At 46.9% G+C, this 5,394-nt stretch overlaps 1 long non-coding RNA gene across 1 annotated transcript; it reads left to right on the top strand.

Moving 5' to 3' along the window:
* The first annotated feature begins 439 nt into the window (after window positions 1–439).
* On the top strand, window positions 440–4,788 carry LOC309369434. The gene is made up of 3 exons (XR_014168129.1): window positions 440–661; window positions 3,478–4,029; window positions 4,518–4,788. It is a non-coding gene; the product is annotated as an uncharacterized lncRNA (long non-coding RNA).
* The last annotated feature ends 606 nt before the right edge of the window (window positions 4,789–5,394 follow it).

The raw sequence follows: 5,394 nt of genomic DNA, 5'->3' as shown, positions 1-5,394 counted from the left end.
AATAAAAAGAACATAAATTAAAAAATGGTAGGGGGCAGGCACCAAGAGGATGTGTGGGGCACCATGGCACCCAAGGGTGTCGCATTGAGGGTACAGAATCACATATTAAACAGCATTATCCTAGCAAGTGCAGTCATACTTTGGCTGTCAAACGCCCCAAAACTTGTACGTTTCGGCTCCCGAATGATCAAAAACTGGAAGTGAGTGTCCGATTTTCAAATGATTTTCTGAAGTCCAGCGTGGCTTCTGATTGGCTGCAAGACGCTCCTGCAACCAATTGGAAGCCTCGTCTTGGTTTTTGAACAGTTCTGGGAGTCAAACAGACTCCTAGAATGTGTTCTGTTCTAGAACCAAGGTACGACTGTACACAAATCCACAGCACAAGGTGTCATGAAGGAGTGATTCTGTAAGCAAGTCTCGCTGGGTGGGGCCCCTCAGACAGGTGTTAACAATTAGTCCCCAAAGTGGGATCAGGTGATGGGGCTGCCAGCATCCCTCCTCAACCCGTATAAATCTTTGAGTTAACCTGCTGAGGGAGGGAGAGAACATGCTGTAGATTAGACTGACGTTTGATGCCAGAGAAGACCGTTTGGTGCCTATGTGTGAGTTATTAGAAGCTTGGAGGGAGGACTTGGGAAAGCAACCCCCTCCATGAAGCAAGGTATGTATTTATTTTGCATAAAATTTCAGTAGTTTCTACTGACTGAGACCGCATCAGGCTGCTGTGTTCTCTTCTCCGTTATCAGTATCCATTCAGCTGCTTGACCTGAAACAGATTTGTAAAGTCCTGTTTTGTTCCAACAGTTCAGCGATAATGATGAAAAAGTAAGGCTGCTTTGCGAACGAGCGGAATAACAAAGCCCCATCAGCTGCTGCTGTCTAGCAGGCATCTCCTGCTTTGCTTTCATTGCTGTTTACTTCCTGCAATAAAGATGCACAGCAGGTTAAACTGGGCCCACCCTTCTGGCACAGCATTTGACGCGACAAATCAGTCAACCACTCGTTTCTGCTCTTATCTGCAAAGGTCTGCTGTCACTAGCAGTGCTGCTTTGTCTTTCCCCTTCCATAAATGTTTACAGATTGAATAGCTGGTCTTTGCTTATGTGGTCTGCTTCCATTGGTCTAGTAGCAGGCTGTTTTCTCTTTTGTCTCTTAATGTTTGGCTTCCTTCTCAGGCTTGTGTCACACAGAAAGGGTGTTCACACAAGGCAGTCAACAAGTGTATAGTCTGGGTGCCCAGTTGAGCTGTTAGATGTGTTATCTGCATCTAACATGCCCAATAAATGTGGGGTGCCTTTGCTCGGTGGCACTGTGGCCCACTGATAGCAGCAAAATACAGGGCAAGGTTTTGCCCAGAATCTTGTTTGTGTGGTGGGCTCTTAGGAAAAAGTTGTCCCATAAGCCCAGGGTTGGCACCTGGTTGTGGTTTTTCCGCCTTTCAGTGAAATTATGGCCTTCCTTTGTTAGGCAGAAGAACGTTGTTTGTATGAGGGCAAAAATGGCATTGGGCAGGATCAGCATAGTATAGCCCGACCCCCAAGAGGGGCCTGAGAGGACGATTGAGCATGGCACCCACAACTCCATGTTGGGGCCTGGTAGGAATTTGCACCCTGGTCACCCAACGAGATCTTGCTTGACTTGCACTATGGCAAGGTTCAACACTGGCCAACTCCCATGGAACAGGTTTGGGTTGGTCCAAACCCAGCCGATCCATTCCATCAAATGGGGCTTGTAGAATTATGAAGTGGTCCTGGGACCCTGATGCCATGCCAACCCTTACCCTGCCTGCTGCTGTCAATACAGATTTGGCCTGATTTCATCCCATCACCGTTGTACAATCTTGTTCCTTGCCTCCCTGCTCACATGGGTCACACAAAATGCCTGCTGGGCAAACAGCATATGAACCTCTGTATGCAATTGTTTCAAAAAGTGTACACTATTTTACACAAACAATTGTACAGTTGTACCTTGGTTTTCGAAGGGAATATGTTCTGGAAGTCCGTTTGACTTCTGAAAAAGTTAGACAACCAAGGCGCAGCTTCTGATTGACTGCAGGAGCTTCCTGCACACAGTCAGAAGCTGGGGAAGCCAAGTCGGACATTTGGCTTCCAAAGAATGTTTGCAAACCGGAACACTCACTTTTGGGTTTGCGGTGTATGGGAGTCAAAACATTCAAGTTGCAAGGCGTTTGGGACCTGTATTCAGTGTAATATGTAAACACACCTGTAGCGACATTTAAAAATAAAACCTATATACAGTTAGAGCTTATTAATTATTTCACTATTAATATACCACTTCTTAATTGTATTTCACTATTAATATACTTCATCTTAATTGTATTTCAGTTCAACAATTGCTTTGATAAAATACATATTTTGTTATGTGCAAATGGCTTTAGATACCTATTAGGTCCATAAATTACTATACAGTGGTACCTCGGGTTAAGAACCTAATTCGTTCTGGAGGTCTGTTCTTAACCTGAAACTGTTCTTAACCTGAGGTACCAGTTTAGCTAATGGGGCCTCCCGCTGCCGCCATGCGATTTCTGTTCTCATCCTGAAGCAAAGTTCTTAACCTGAGGTACTATTTCTGGGTTAGCGGATTTTGTAACCTGAAGCGTCTGTAACCCGAGGTACCACTGTATAGCATATATTCAACACAAAAAACAGGGACAATTTGTTGTTGACAAAGGACAGCTGGACATATAAAGGGCCCCATTACCTTCAGTAGCTTAGAGTCTCATCAAACCTAAATCCAGCCCTGGGAGAGGGTCAGTACTGCCTGGGAGTGGGCCCCAGCCAACTGAATGGATGGGGCAGGTTCCACAGGGGGAGATGCACTGGGACACCCGATCTCAGTGATCACGGGTAGGAGGAGGAGTTATGCTAAGACCAGACCATGTCATTACCAAGGAGGCAGGTTTAGCCATAGTTTGAAGACTATCCCTGCCTCTGAGTCTGGCTTTGACTGGAAATACTGGAATCAACAAGGGAGACCCACATGACCTGAAGGTGCTGCTGTGCAATGTCAGGTCAACGATTCACAAGACCTCTGTCATCCGCGACTTGATCTTGGATGGAGGACTTGACCTGGCATGTGTAACAGAGACTTGGTTGGATGAAGCAGATGGGCCTGTTCTTGCCGCTGCTTGTCCACCATGTTTCTCTTACGCACAGCAACCCTATTCATATGGGCGGGGGGGGGGGGTCTGCAGTGATTTTTTACCTTCCACCAGGCGTCCAATTGGGAAGACCCAGTTTTCTGAGTGCGTGTTCTGGAAGTTGGGCAATAGGGGCAGTACAGGATTCCTTTTGGTGTACCAAAAGGTGCTCTATACTTAAAGCAGGAGGAAAAAATATTACTCATCTCTCACTCCAGGTAGGGAGATGATGAGGAAATGTGAACATCTCTTGGGATGAAAAGAGATCAGCAGGCCTGTGCTTTAATGTCTCTCTACCATGTACACTTTATTTATAGGTTTTATTTATGGAGCCTCGGAGCCTCCTGGAAAATACTGGCCTGGGACAATATTTTCCTTGATGAAGAAACCTGCCACCTTTATCATCTGGAAATGTGACAGGCTGAACCATCATTCACTAGCGCAACATTTCCCCCTTTTGGATCTTCTAACGCATTCCTGTGCAACATGAAGCCCGTGGACCAATTGAAGATGCTTTTCTGATTACTGCAGCTCTTCCAAATTAATTAATTCCAAATGCTCACTGTTTGCCACCCATTTCCACCTTTGATGGAGGAGTGTGGGGGTTTCTGGTCTGTTCCTCTTCTCTCCCGTTTGAGCTCTATGGTTTCAGACCTTTATTCTGAGGAAACCGAACCCTGGTACCCCTAAAGTCCCTTCTCAGAGACTGGGGTTTGTGCAACAGATGTGCTAATAGAGGGCAATGAGAACATTGGTGGTGCAGAAACAGGGTTTTAACAGAAAATGGGTGAAAATAGAAATGCTGGGTTCAAATGGAAATAAAACTGCTTTCCCTTGGTGGTGATGTGCCCTTTTCCAAGCTTGTTGTTGTTGTTTAGTTGTGTCCGACTCTTCGTGACCCCATGGACCAGAGCACGCCAGGCACTCCTATCTTCCACTGCCTCCCGCAGTTTGGTCAGACTCATGTTTGTAGCTTCGAGAACACTGTCCAGCCATCTCGTCCTCTGTCGTCTCCTTCTCCTTGTGCCCCCCATCTTTCCCAACATCAGGGTCTTTTCCAGGGAGTTTTCTCTTCTCATGAGGTGGCCAAAGTATTGGAGCCGCAGCTTCACGATCTGTCCTTCCAGTGAGCACTCAGGGCTGATTTCCTTCAGAATGGATCGGTTTGATCTTCTTGCAGTCCATGGGACTCTCAAGAGTCTCCTCCAGCACCATAATTCAAAAGCATCAATTCTTCATCGATCAGCCTTCTTTATGGTCCAGCTCTCACTTCCATACATTACTACCGGGAAAACCATGGATTTAACTATACGGACCTATGTTAGCAAGGTGATGTCTCTTTTCCAAGCTAGTAAAGCAGAAAAATGGCCTACAGAGTTATTTTGGTCGTGTAGAACCTGCTCTGCTGACCTCTGAACTTGAAAGCCGCTGTCACGATCCAGGGCATGGGCAGAAAGAGTCCGGGACTGACATGCTGAGACAAGGGCTGGCAGCAGTCTGACTGGCGGGTCCACAGCCAGGAGCAAGTGCAATGGATGCCAGGATGCAGAATAACTGGGGATGGGGAACTGGCGCTGGCCTGCAGCATGGCATGAAACCACATTGCTGTTGCAAAAGCTCAGGGCAAAATGCAGGCCTTATACAGTGGTACCTCTGGTTAAGAACTTAATTCATTCTGGAGGTCTGTTCTTAATGTGAAACCGTTCTTAACCTGAGGTACCACTTTAGCTAATGGGGCTTCCCGCTGCCACTGTGCCACCATGGCGTGATTTCTGTTCTCATCCTGAAGCAAGGTTCTTAACCTGAGGTACTATTTCTGGGTCAGCTTGCCAACAAAGGTCCGTATAGTTAAAACCATGGTTTTCCCAGTAGTCATGTATGGAAGTGAGAGCTGGACCATCAAGAAGGCTGATCGCCGAAGAATGGATGCTTTTGAATTATGGTGCTGGAGGAGACTCTTGAGAGTCCCATGGACTGCAAGAAGATCAAACCTCTCCATTCTGAAGGAAATCAGCCCTGAGTGCTCACTGGAAGGACAGATCCTGAAGTTGAGGCTCCAATACTTTGGCCACCTCATGAGAAGAGAAGACTGCCTGGAAAAGACCCTGATGTTGGGAAAGATGGAGGGCACAAGGAGAAGGGGACGACAGAGGACGAGATGGTTGGACAGTGTTCTCGAAGCTACAAACATGAGCCTGACCAAACCGCGGGAGGCAGTGGAAGACAGGAGTGCC

The sequence above is a fragment of the Podarcis melisellensis genome (assembly GCF_964234715.1).
Source record: "Podarcis melisellensis genome assembly, chromosome: 4".
Lineage (NCBI taxonomy): Eukaryota > Metazoa > Chordata > Lepidosauria > Squamata > Lacertidae > Podarcis > Podarcis melisellensis.
This window is presented reverse-complemented; position numbering and strand designations above follow the sequence as displayed.